The 14125-nt window shown below is 43.4% G+C and overlaps 1 protein-coding gene across 9 annotated transcripts in view; it reads left to right on the top strand.

Annotated features, from left to right (window-relative positions):
- Positions 1–14125, top strand: part of LOC135522589 (sickle tail protein homolog) — a 171771-nt gene that overhangs the window by 29877 nt on the left and 127769 nt on the right. The gene's annotated exons all lie outside the window — the stretch shown is intronic.

Raw genomic sequence — 14125 nt, 5'->3', positions numbered from 1 at the left:
AGAATGTTTCTACTGACAATTGAGATGCACAAACTATGGCATAAGGGGACGACAGGCGGAGAAGAGGCAATCCGTAATGTTAATTAAGACATTAGTGAGCGAGCGATGACGGACTTAGTCAATATAACTATTTGTTCAGCACTTTTGAAATGTACAGCGCAGAATTTAGAACATGGGCCACACACACTCTCGTATCTTCCGGCGCCGACAGAGATGGCGAAACTATGCAGTTTTTTTTTTTTTTTTTTTACGTGTTATTTCTTACATTAGTACCCCAGGTCATCTTAGGTTTCATTACATACAGTCGAGAAGAACTATCCTTATGTACATATTCTTTATCCCCTTACACTGTGTATAAGACAGTAGTTCAGGAATTGTTAGTTAGATTACTTGTTGGTTATTACTGCATTGTCGGAACTAGAAGCACAAGCATTTCGCTACACTCGCATTAACATCTGCTAACCATGTGTATGTGACAAATAAAATTTGATTTGATTTGATTTGATTTGATTCTTACACCAAGTCAGAACTGTAGGATAAATAAAGGGTGCATAGAAGCAGTCTATGAAAATGTCACGTCCTGATCTGTCTCACCTGTCCTTGTGCTTGTCATCACCCTCCAGGTGTTCTCTGTTTGTCTGGGGCCAGTTGGTCTTGTTTGTTCAAGCCTACAAACATTTTTTTGTCTCAGCTTCTGCTTTTCCCAGTCTCTCTTTTTCTCGCCCTCCTGAATTTGACCCGTCCCTGTCCTGTCTCTGAGCCCACCTGCCTGACCCTGAGCCTGCCTGCCGTTCTGTACCTTTGCTCCACCTCTGGATTACTGACCTCTGCCTGACCCGATCCTGAGCCTGCCTGCCGTCTTGTACCTTTCTCCCACTACTCTGGCTATCGGCCCCTGCCTGCCTTGACCTGTCATTTGCCTGCCCTGTTGCTGTAATAAACATTGTTACTTTGACACAGTCTGCATCTGGGTCTTACCTTCAAACCTGATAGAAAGATCTTACAATATTCAATGATTACATTTCTCTAAAACAGGTTATAGACTATATGTGAGCCACCAAGTTAGAACAGTAGGTGAAATTAAGAGGGGAAAATAGACCAAATTATTAGGGTGAGTCACATTGAACGCTGTTTGGATCTTTACGTGTCAAAACAGATACACGCAAAATAACACTTTTTGACCCTCTAAATAAATTTGACACGTCAAAGAACACAATTCTATTATAGAATGTTGTGTATGGTGAATTTGCATATGCAAGCCAAGTGCCACCACTACGATGAGTAGCACTGTCAAAGCTGTATAAAAAAAGTCTGCAAACAAGCACACACCGGAAACGAACGATGTGTTTACAATACCATGTTGGTGAAAATATCCTCCTTCCAGATTATTAGGGTGAGGCACATGGGCTACTAACAGCTTACTACACAACATACACTTAGTATTACTTTCTTAGCTACAGTATATGTATCTCCCTGGCATATTACATCATTTATGCAGCAGCATAACATTACAATGCATTTTTGGACTCACCTTGTGCTGTGCTCACTTAAACAGGAAGGTGGCGCTGCGGCCCTTTGTGGGCAAATTTTGTCATCAAACTTTGTCTTCAAAGTCTGGCATTCTCTGGATGTATAGTGGGAACTCAGAAACAAAACACACATAGACACTCCACTGAATAGCAGGCAAGTGGTTGCTCTGCAATGCTTGCAGTTAGCCACTGATTCCTTCCAAATCCCGCATTGTTGAATTTGTGATTTCTAACTTGTTGTGTAATGTTTATGTCCAATGGCCGATGAACACTGATACCTTATATCTATAATTTCTCTTCATTATTTCTCTTCATATAACAAGGATTAAAAAGGAGGAGATTGTCGACTTGATTCATGATGATGACTGCTTTTAGATTTTGAAAGTAAGATGTTGACTTGATCAGTCCAAAGCTACTTTACATGTCACGTGATTTGACGTCATTTTATCTGTGGCCAATGACCTTGAGCCTTTTTGGAAGGGCTCTTCTAATGAAACTCTATGGCAGGACCCAAATGGCTTAAAAGTTCGACGTCTACTCTTACTAAGGACTTAGACTTGGCATGTGATGTAGCGTCCCGATGAGTAACAAAATAACATGCAAAATAGGCAACACACCTAACAGGTATAAACGTAGGCTGGCTGAACCCATAGCACGGGACTGGATGGCAGTGCTATATAAAAAAGAGGCTCTTCAAAAAGCCACATCCCTGGTGGCGTGCCAGCATTATGGGACATGTCGAAAACTCTCCAAGCCTGCGTGACAGACTCATAGAATGTAGTCAGGCCAGACAAATCACCCCCCTCTAGCTTTAAGAGGAAAAGGTGCTTGTCTAAGCCCAACCAGCCTGCTCTCCTCATCGATGTGTAGGCTGTGTCGACCCAGCTAGAACCGTCACTGTACAACAGTCTCTGGACTGCTTGAAGCCGGAAAGCCATGATCCTGGAAGAAATGTTCACCATGCCTTGTCCACCCTCGTGCAGTGGCAAGTGCAGGGCTGCAGCTTGAATCCAATGTTTTCCAGAACAGAAGAAAATTGACAAGGGTCCTCTGAAGCTCTTGTATTAGGCCCCCCGGGGTGGCTGTAAAATCATTAGTCTGTGCCACAGGGTAGAGACGGCTAGGTTATTGACTACCAGCACCCTTCCCCTTTAAAAGATAGCTGGGGTAGCACCCGTTTCCACTTAGACAATCTGGCATACACCTTCTACACGACACCCTCCCAGTTCTTTTTTTGAAAGACATCGGAGCCTAGAAAAACCCACAAAGTCTTCATCCCATCTCTGCTCCACTGAAGCCCCCCTGGTAACTGTGGAGCGGACCCTATCTGAAGCTGACCTGTCCACAACAATTCACTATTTTCCCTCAATTATCTCCAGCTGAGGAGGCCCCCTCATACACCTTTAGAGCTTTTGAGAGAGCCTTATCATCCATACGCAGACAGTGCTATCGTAGGTCCCTTCATAACCCGTGGCACAGAGAAAACAGTAATCCTCGCTCTTAAAAAACAAAGCATTGGTGAAATTTCCAGACAAAATAACTGTCCTGAAATTGGGCATCCCTGTCTAATACCCCTTTGGAAGAGGATGGGGGCAGCTCAAACCACCACCCACCTTCACCATACATGAGGCCCCAGAATACAGTAAACTCAACCAAGACAAAACAACATCTCCAAACACAAAGGCTTTCATTGTTTTGAACAAGTACTGTTGGTCCACACGGTCAAAAGCCTTCTCCTGATCCAAAGAAAGCCATCCCACAATCAAATCAGACAGTTTACAAATGTCTATAACATCTCTTATTAGAAACATGTCATCAAATAGAGCGGTCAGGTACACAGTAAGACTGGTCCTTATGGACCTACAGCTCCAGATATTATTTTAACCTGTTTGAGACACACTTAGATATAATTTTCTATTCTGCACACAGCAATGCAACAAGTCACCAGTTTTTTAAAAGAGCCAAATCCCCCTTTTTGGCAACAATTAAAGTACTGCACATTGTCAGGATACAGTAAGACAACAAATTCACACACCAAAATCCCCCCCCAATAGACCCCCAAAAGTGCTTATAGAAATCAGATGGTAAACCATCGATGCCAGTGTCTCGGCTTCATGAGAGCTGCATAACTGCGGTGGACAGCTCCTGCAGAGTAAAGGCAGAGTAAAGTCAGAAGCAGCTCTCTGTTCAGGGCCCAATTGAGGAAGTCCATGTAACAACTGTTCAGCACACAGAGGTATTTAATCCTCCGCCTTATAGAGGGCAGAGTAGAAATCCGCGAGCATATTGGCACATCTCACCGTTATCCGTAGGCCTCCTATCTCATCAGGAAGACGAAAGCCAGACCATCTGTTTGCGTTGCAATGTCAACTTCCCTAGGTGTGAGGGTTTTTTTTTTTAAACGCTGGGAGCATCCATATCCTTGAGGGTTACAAAGCAAGACCTAGTAAAGACAACCTTCACTATTTCATGTAAAAGCGACCTCAGTTAATGTCTCTTGTCCTGTAAGTTAATGACTAGTCTGGGGTCATTCTGAGTGAGCAACTTCAATTCAAGTTGATGTCTTGTTCAAGGGCCCTGATAGTCTCTTTAACTTCAATACTAGACAGAACAGTGTACTGGCCCTTCCCAAACTCCCACCATTGTCTCAAGGACTCCAAATTCCATTTAATAACCCTCCATTTCTCCCAAAACAACAAAAACGTTTCACAAAACATGGCATCATGTAATAATTAGTCATTCAAATATCAATAAGGTGATGACCTTCGTGGACGGGACAAGTGAATGTCAACAGTAGCAATATGGTGATCAGAAAAAACCCACAGTTGTGCTCAGATGCATACAACCTGTCTAACCGTGCTACACTGACGTGACCTTCAATAACTTTTAGCCATGTGTACTGCCTAACTTTTGCATGTATTATGCTCCCCACATCAGACGGCTCAAACTCAGTTAATAGACCTCCATATAGAAAAGAGAAAGGAAAAACATTTTTAAAAACCACAAAGAAACCAGACAAAGAAAAAACAACACCCTACGAGGCATGATAATCATCTTTGTTTTAATTTTTCTCTTAACCTTGCCACGATTCCCGATACCTTTTACTGCCGTGACAGTGGTAACACATTTCCTCAAGCGGAAATGCTTCTTCACACTCAACTGGTCTAACCCCACCGTCTTCTGTAACACCACAGCTGACCTCACAAACGTATCAACATCAAACAAATCTGCCAATTCAACAGATTTCCCAGAAGTCTGATCCAGGAACCAATGTACCTCTTCTAGATTGTAAATTGAGTCATCGCCAGCTGCTATCATATCAACAGGGATATCAGAAATGTGCATGTCCATATCCTTCTCCTGATCCTCCTCAACTGAGGCCACAGACCCCTGACTCCCCTACACCACATTCCTCTCAACACTCCCCACTTGCACCCCGTCACTCGTACCTGGCATCTCCACGGCCTGGGAGGCTAGACCCACCTGAATCCCTTCCTATACCCCATCACTTGCACTGTGCATCTCCTCACCAGTCTGGTGAAATGGTTCCCCAGATCCATTCTTACCTCCTACAACAATATTCTTCTGCTGCACATCAGATGCTATGTTCCCCACTGGTACAAGCTGCAACTCAGCACCCTCAACACAAATAACTTGTTCCTCAGCAACAGGTGCTTGTGGCTACTCTACTGCTGTCGGCCCACCGCTCCTTACATCCGTGGGCCCAGGCGTTACAATTGCCACCTGCGTCCCACCCTCCACCTTGCCCTTTTAGGGCAAGCATGTCACTTATGGCCAACAACCCACACTCAAAACACTGTTGACTATCTGAACTCGTACAAGCCATATACATTATGTTGTCATACTTGATTTTAAACGATAACTCCAAAGTCTGCTCCAGTGAATCCAAAAACATAAACACCCGTTGCCGAAAACACACAACCTGTTTCAGAGGCAGGTGTTTGCAACCCAGCAAGATTTCATTGAATTTGCAAACTTCCAAAACCGCAATAACTAGCGCTCCTATAGCTCATTGGGAATAAAAGGTGGTGCAGCCGACATCATAACCCTAGTTAACGGTGAAAGCGTAACTTGAATAAACAATCAAGACACCCTTCTTTAAACAAAAACCTCCATCGTTTCATTCATCGCTTTATTTTCATAGCCTACCTTCTCTCTTACGGTGACCAGAAACTCCTCCACAGTGACAGTAGCTTCAGTAACACCCCGAAGCCGTGCTGAAGTGACAGGGACGGCGTCCCCGTGTGGGTGGCCATCCTCGCCAAAACCAGGGCAATTCCAACAAGAAATACAATATACCTAATTCTACCACATTTTTTAAAATCATGCATAGAAAAAGGGAAACCCCCAAAGAAAAGGAAACATAAAAGAAAACAGAGACGATTTAACTCCAGACACCACTCGCACTCGCTCATACAATTCCCAGCATGCACCAACACTCCCAGCATGCAGAGAGAGAAGAGAGAGAGCAAAGGAGTAAAAACTAAAAGTTTGGATTGATTCTTCTAAAGGTGATTATTTTGACTTATATTGGACTACTGACATTAGGTCAGAGTTGAGAATTATGCGTCCCGGAAGTATAAACATGTTAATATGATCAATTACTTTTATTATGGCTGTGTAACGGGCTAGCTATTTGGAATGCTAATTCAGCCACAGCCTACGGGTTCATGGGCATTGTGACCTTCCCTCAATTAAATTCTCTAGATCGTTTAATGACCAAAACACCACAGTGTTTCATCTCCTTTCCCTGCTAATTAGTCGACTTGAGGCTCATCATTAAAAAGTCGCTAAATCCTTAAGTTAAAATTCTAAATTAGAACATCAATGTGGACTCAAAAAAGTATATTTCCTTAGTAGATTTCTATGTGTGACGACGGGTAGACTAGCCCGGCTAGGTAGGGGTTTTACTCAACATTTTAATTGCCCTGGATGGCTGAGATAACAGAAAGATCTTGGTCTCTGTCCCCAATACAATTCACCTCTGCTCCTATTCTGTATTACCCGACTGGATGCAGTGAGGTGAGCTTCAGGATTTCTCACTACAACGATGACGACCTGAAGTGTATCAGTGTGTGTACCAGCAGGATTCATTTAACTTTTTCGTTGTCTTCTGGGTCAAGCATATTCCCATCAGTACCATCGCATTCCACCATTTTTTCTCTCCGCGCTACGCCCCTCTTTTCCCATTTCACAATACTATTGGCTAACACCAAAGCTTTTTCGAACTCTTGACTGGTTAAACAAACTGTCCATTAACGAACACAGTTCCTCGAGCTCAGTATATAGTTACCAGGGGAAAGGCTAAAAAGTGCATTTGTTTCTCTCACCGTTACATATGAATAGGACAAAGATGCTGCAGATTACTCTATTACACAACAACTACATTGAGCGCATTCTGTTGACAATGTACATGGCCACACTATGGTACTGTAGCTGTTCAAAAACAATGCTGTCCCCAGAGTGCCTAGAGAGCTCATCTCAGCTGATACACTTTGAGCTGCAGCATGATCAAGAATACACTGCTGAGCTATCTAGAACCTTAAAAGGTTCTTTGGCTGTCCCGATAGGCGAACCCTTTGAAGAACATGTTCTGGTTGCAGGTAGAACCCTTTGTGTTCCACGCAGAACCCTCTGTAGAAAGGGTTCAACATGGAACCCAAAAGGGTTCTACCTGGAACCAAAAGGGTTCTCCTATGGGGCAGCCGAATAACTCTTCTTTTTTTTCTAAGAGTGTAGGGTCCACACTGCATCCCAAATTCCCCATAGTGTATGGTTGGGCTCTGGTCAAAAGTAGTGCACTATATAGGGAATAGGGTGACCACGCAGCTCCAGTCTTCCAGAGAGAGAGGGCATAAGATGGCTGTGGGGCTTGAGGAGGGTCAGTGAAGAGGGACAGTGAGTGACTGATTGACCAGCAGAGTGATGACAGACAGCCCAGGGTGTTAAGGTGTTGTATCTCACCAGGGATGAGAAAGTCTTTAGAGAGCTGTAGATATCATCCCATATCACTCACCACAGCAGCTGTTTTACACGCCCCTGATAACAAGACTACATCTTCCCTAAGGGACAGAATCTGTCTCACACACCACACACACACACACAGTCATGTAGTGTGGTGGTCGTCCCCATCCAAACCCCTCAGAATAAGTGAGTTTTCACATTAACACACACAGACACTTAACAACGTTATTAAAATACATTGTAGTCTAATGGATCGATCAAATACATTCAGCAATACAACATGTATTGTACTCTTCCAGTGCCTATTGGCTCAGTAATGAGCCTCATAGGGCTCTGGCTAAAATTAGTGCACTATGTAGGGAACAGGATGCCATTTGGGACAATTTAATGCAGGCCTCCATGGTGAAGCCCTATCATCCCTCCAACCGTTTCATTTATCAGATTCCCCTGCTTTATGTTATGGGTCTGTGGTTCGTCAGTCTCTGTTATCTCAATTAGTCCTCCTCCACATTCTGTCTGGCCTCATGAAATCAAACATTCCCATTATGTAAGGCTGACATTAGATCAAAATTTTGCTGATGATTCCATTCAAAACACATCTCTATCTCTACACTCTTCGAAAAAAAGTTGCTAAGTAGAACCATATAGGGTTCTTCGGTTTGTCCCCATACTGGAAACATTTTTTGGTGCTAAATAGAACCCTTTGCAGAGGGTTGTACCTATAACCCTCTATGTAGGGTTCTTCATAGATCCCCCTGTATTTGGGTCTATCTAGAACCCTCTATGAAGGGTTCTACCAATAACCCTTTTATCTTTGAAGGGTTCTTCTTAGAACGGTGAACGGTTCCACCAGCCTATATTGGGGGATCCTGTTTTCTGCAAACAATGCCTGCAGTACTGCGGTCGGGCTTGAACTTTGTGGCTTCACTGAGAGGGGGCAGTAATTCTTCCCTGATAATTCCTATTAGAATCCAGCTCGATTGAGAATATCCACTATTGGAACTTTCAATCACTCAAAACCTGCATTCAGAATAGAATGACTGCCAAGGTATGGAAAGTAATATTTGAGACTACCTGTTAAAATGGCGCCGGAGCAGAAGGCAGACGTTTTACGTGCCCCCAAGTGATTGTGTTTTTTGTTCATTTATCTGCATTGTTCGTAACTTATTTTAAAAATATTTTTGTACATAATGTTGCCGATACCGTCTATGACCGAAAATAACTTGTAGACATCAGGACTGTGATGACTCACCATAGACTAGCAGAATTGTTTTTCTTCTTTCATGACTCTGACGAGCCCGAGGCGGAGGATATACGGCTCCCCTCGGGAACAGGCCCCGACCCCAGTGATCTCCATGAAGAGGAGGTGGAGAAAGAGAGGCCGGAGGGCAGGCTGACTTCTGATGAGTAGGCGGCGATCGAACTCCACTCAATTCTGTTCGCAAACATGCAATCTCTGGACCACAAAATGGACAAGTTATTGGGAAGATTAAACTACCAAAGGGACATTAAAAACTGTAACATCCTATGCTTCACGGAGTCGTGGCTGAATAACGACAATATCAACATACAGCTGGCTGGTTATACGATGTACCGGCAGGATAGAACAGCAGCGTCTGGTAAGACAAGGTGCGGCGGTCTATGTATTTTTGTAAACAACAGCTAGTGCACGATATCTAAGGAAGTCTCGAGCCATCGCTCGCCGACATCCTGACGGGCCGCCCCCCAGGTGTTAAGGGTAGGTAACAACACATCCTCCACACTGATCCTCAACACAGGGGAGGCCACTCAGGCGTGCGCGCTCAGCTCCCTCCTGTACTCCCTGTTCCCTCATGACTGCACGGCCAGGCACGACTCCAACACCGTCATTCAATTTGCCGATGACACAACAGTGGTACGCCTGATCACCAACAACAACGAGACAGCCTATAGGGAAGAGGTCAGAGACCTGGCCGTGTGGTGCCAGGACAACAACCTCTCCCTCAACTTGATCAAGACAAAGGAGACGATTGTGTACCTGTACCTGCACCCCCTGTATATATTGTCAATTTTTACTGCTCCTCTTTAATTACTTGTTACTTTTATCTCTTATTGTGTTGTTTTTTAAAACTGCACTGTCGGTTAGGGGCTCGTTAAGTAAGCATTTCACTGTAAGGTTGTTGTACCTGTTGTATTCGGTGCATGTGACTAATTAAATTTGATTTTCATTTGACCTAAATAATCTAAACTGGAACAATCATCTCAGTAACGGGTGCAATAAGTCCAACTACCAACAGATTCAATTGGTTTAGAAAATCTATGTTATTTATCTTTTTGTAGCATAAGATCAATCAATCAATGCACATGTACTGTAAATGCACAGATATTGAAACAAACTTTTCAAAACATCAACATGCTAGGAAATATGATAATGATGGGTGTGGTTTTGAGTGTTTTATTCTGCACAGAGGAAAAATGAAGCAATCACACTCACCTCAAGTATTAACACTTGGGTTCTTCAACACTACTGAGTGTTAATTGACCTCTTTACAGGGTTCATTTAACTCCTGAATCATCTCTAGAAATGTTAAACTGAAAAATCTCAACTACGTAACACTGACCAATTTGCTGTGTACACATATTCCCATATACAGTACCAGTCAAAGGTTTGGACACACCTACTCAGTGTCACCAGCAAAGCACCATCACACCTCCTCCTCCATGCATCACGGTGGGAACCACACACGTGGAGATCATCCGTTCACCAGCTCTGCCTCTGCCTCTCACAAAGACATGGTGAATCTCAAATTTGGACTCATCAGACCAAAGGACAGATTTCCACTAGTCTAATGTCCATTGATCATGTTTCTTGGCCCAATGCACTATATAATATACAATGCACTATTTAAAAGAAATAGAAAAATACAATAGAAAAGCTTATTCAGATTCAGAAGGGTTCTATGTAGAACCATTCTTGCCTTCCAAATAATCCTTCTTGCCTCCCAAAGAATCATCAAAGAACCCTTTCTCCCAAAAACGGTTCTTAGGATGAGAAAGGTTCTGGGTTGAACCCTATGACTTAGAGGGAACCATTGTCCTCCAAAAAGGATTTTTCAAATGAAAATGGTTCTGGGTAGAACCCTGTCCCTCTGCCTTATCCCTCTGCAAAGAACCCTTTTTTTCAAAGAGTGTAGAGCATTGTATTTAATATCCCCCTGATTGCAGAATTAGATACAAAAGCAATGGATTGTGTAGTGCAGATCGATACAAAGCAGACAATGCAGTTAGAAACAACGATAGTAGGTCAAATATGAAAATAGTTGCATCATTATATACCAAGATAACCATGGACGTTCTGTGAAGAAAGTGTAGCAATTAAATAGAAGTTAAATTATGTAATTGTAATCTTTTTTGGTTTCCCATACAGACATGCACGCATGCATACATGCACGCACACACACACACACACATCCAATCTGCTTGTCTAGATGTGTTCGTAAACATGTGCAGTATCACTGTATAACAAACTAGCTGTTGGTGTTATTGTTTCAAAGGTCAAAATACAGGATATGATGTAGGCTGGGGCGGTATACCGATATACCGGGGTATTTGGAAATAGCAAAGGGATGGCTTTTCAATACTGTTTTTACCCCCTTTTTCGTCATATCCAATTGGTAGTTACAGTCTTGTCCCATCGCTGCAACTCCCTTACGGACTCGGGAGAGGTGAAGGTCGAGAGCCGTGCGTCCTCCGAAAACATAACCCCACCAAGCCGCACTGCTTCTTGACACATTGCCCGCTTAACCCAGAAGCCAGCCGCACCAATGTGTCAGCGTACATTCACCCTGCCCGCCACAGGAGTCGCTAGGGCCCGATGGTACAAGAACTTCCCGGCCTGCCAAACCCTCCCCTAATGTGGACGACGCTGGGCCAATTGTGCATCACCTCATGAGTCTCCCGGTCATAGCCGGTATCAAACCAGGATCTGTAGTAACGCAGCTAGCACTGCGATGGAGTGCCTTAGACCACTGCGTCACTCGGCAGGCCTGAAAATATTTCTTCGAAGTTATTTAATACATTTGAATATTTGCAGCTTCCTTTTAAGTAAATATCTGCAGTCAACTTGTACAATACGTAAGGTGATGAAGCAAATTGCTTTCTTAATTTCACCTGTAAAATTATTTTTCATTATGAAGCTAACCAGTAGTCCCCAGTCACACAACGACGAGAGACCGGAGCCTTGTGAATCACATGCAGAATGTATCAGGTGATGTAGTTACAGTATGGATTTCACAACTGTCTGCCAGCCTAGATATCTTAGAACTATTAAGTAAACTGTCTAAATGACAGTTTAATTGTGCTAAATGCTCTGCAGCTGTGCATTGGGTTAGTTATCTAGCTAGCTAAGCGTGGTTAGCTTCTTGCTAAATCAAGCTTCTCTTGGTAACAGCAGATAATCCCCTATTGAATCAAGAGCCTTGTTGTCTAAGATTTGTTTTGTGCCTGCATCAAGCTGTGAGTAGCATTTTTTTGTTTCTTTCATAACGTTATGAGCTGGGATGTCTGTCCTGCAATTAGTTTATGTCAGAGACTGTTGGCATGTGTACATTAGCATTTAGCTGTCATTCGCTATGGGATGTTTCAAATACTTGTTAGCATTGCTAGGGTCCTGTGTGGCTCAGTCGGTAGAGCATGGCGCTTGCAACGCCAAGCGTCGTGGGTTCGATTCCCGCTGGGACCACCCATATGTAAAAGTAGTGGCCCCAGCCGACTTGTAAGTCGCTTTGGACAAAAGCGTCTGCTAAATGGGATATATATTGCTAACTTTCAGATTACAGAGGCTTAATGTGGTTTGAAAACAGCACCCCTCATGTCCAGTGCCGGTATTACAGACAATCCCGGGATGGCGCAAGGTTGGTATGAAGGTATGACAATCTGGATACCGCCCAAGCCTAGTAAGATGCATTAAAGATACTTAGGTATTTTGGTAATGAGGCCCTTTATCTACTTCCCCAGAGTCAGATGAACTTGTGGATACCATGTCTCTGCATGCAATTTGAAGGAAGTTGATAACTAGCGCCAGCGCAAGTGCTAACTAGCGTTTAGCGCAATGACTGGAATTTATGGGTAACCTCTAGCGATACCCATAGACTTCCAGCCATTCAGAAAATCCCGAAGTATCCCTTTAACATACAGTAGAATTGTTTCACATTTAACCACACCTGTCATTATTCTTGGAAACGCAATTATGGTACACTGGACTATTTCATAAAATATTGTGTGCACCTGGGAGGGCTTTCCACTTTAGCTGAAGTTTAATTCATTCGTTCCAAATAAAACAAGAGATAGACAGCAATACAGATAAAAACAAATACAGTGCATAACAACGGTGTGCAGGTGTGGTTGGTAGCCCAAAGGCGTATATGAAAACCACAGCACATATAAACAATATACAAGACATAAGTACAGAAATAAAAACGTTTTAAAAAAAAAACAGATAACCAAACCTACTAATTATAAATATATTGATCAGTATTCACTAGATGTTGGAGCATTGCTGCGCCACTCAGGAGGCTCGACAAACATCTCTGTATGGACCTCGCTTTGTGCATCGGGGCTTTGTCTTGCTGAATTTTGAAAGGGCCTTTCCCAAACTGTTGCTACAAAATGATTATCATTGTATGCTGTAGCGTTAAGATTTCCCTTCACTGGAACTAAGGGCCCTAGCCTGAACCATCAAAAACAGCCCCAGACTATTATTTACCAAACTTTACAGTTGGCGCTATGCATTGGGGCAGGTTCTCCTGGCATCCGCCAAACCCAGATTCGTCCTTCAGACTGCCAGATAGGGAAGCTTGATTTATCACTCCAGAGGACGTGTTTCCACTGCTCTAGAGTCCTATGGAGGCGAGCTTTCCACCACTCCAGCCAACGCTCGGCTATTGGAAACCCATTTCATGAAGCTCCCAACGAACAGTTCTTGTGCTGACGTTGCTTCCAGAGGCAGTTTGGAACTCGGTAGTGAGTGTTGCAACCGCTGAAAGATTTGTGGAAAGATTTTTATGCACTACGCGCTTCAGCACTCGACGGTCCCGTTCGGTGAGCTTGTGTGGCTTGTGTGGCCTACCACTTCGAGGCTGAGCTGTTGTTGCTCCTAGAAGTTTCCACTTAACAATAACAGCACTTACAGTTGACCGGGGAAGTTCTAGCAGGGCAGACATCTGATGTAATGACTTGGTGGAAAGGTGGCATCCTATGACGGTGCCACGTTGAAAGTCACTGAGCTTTTCAGTACAGGCCATTCTACTGCAATGTTTGTCTATGGAGATTGCATGACTGTGTGCTCAATGTTATACAACTGTCAGCAAAAGGTGTGGCTGAAATAGCCAAATCCCCTAATTTGAAGGGGTGTCCACATACTTTTGTATATATTTTGTACGTCATAAGTCATTTCTTTTGAATACGTAGTTATATCCTAACACAGTGATGTCAGTAATCTCCTGGTTTACACACCACATCAGGCCTGCAAGTCACATTATGCTGGCTGGCAAAGTGATGTGTAATTCCTACTGGAATCAATCTGGAGTTAGGATATCCAACCAGGGGCATTGTCAATCATCCGTAACCTCCAT

Source organism: Oncorhynchus masou, chromosome 30 (genome assembly GCF_036934945.1).
Source record: "Oncorhynchus masou masou isolate Uvic2021 chromosome 30, UVic_Omas_1.1, whole genome shotgun sequence".
Lineage (NCBI taxonomy): Eukaryota > Metazoa > Chordata > Actinopteri > Salmoniformes > Salmonidae > Oncorhynchus > Oncorhynchus masou.
The sequence above is the reverse complement of the archived record's forward strand: the minus strand, read 5'-3'. Positions and strand labels throughout refer to the sequence as shown.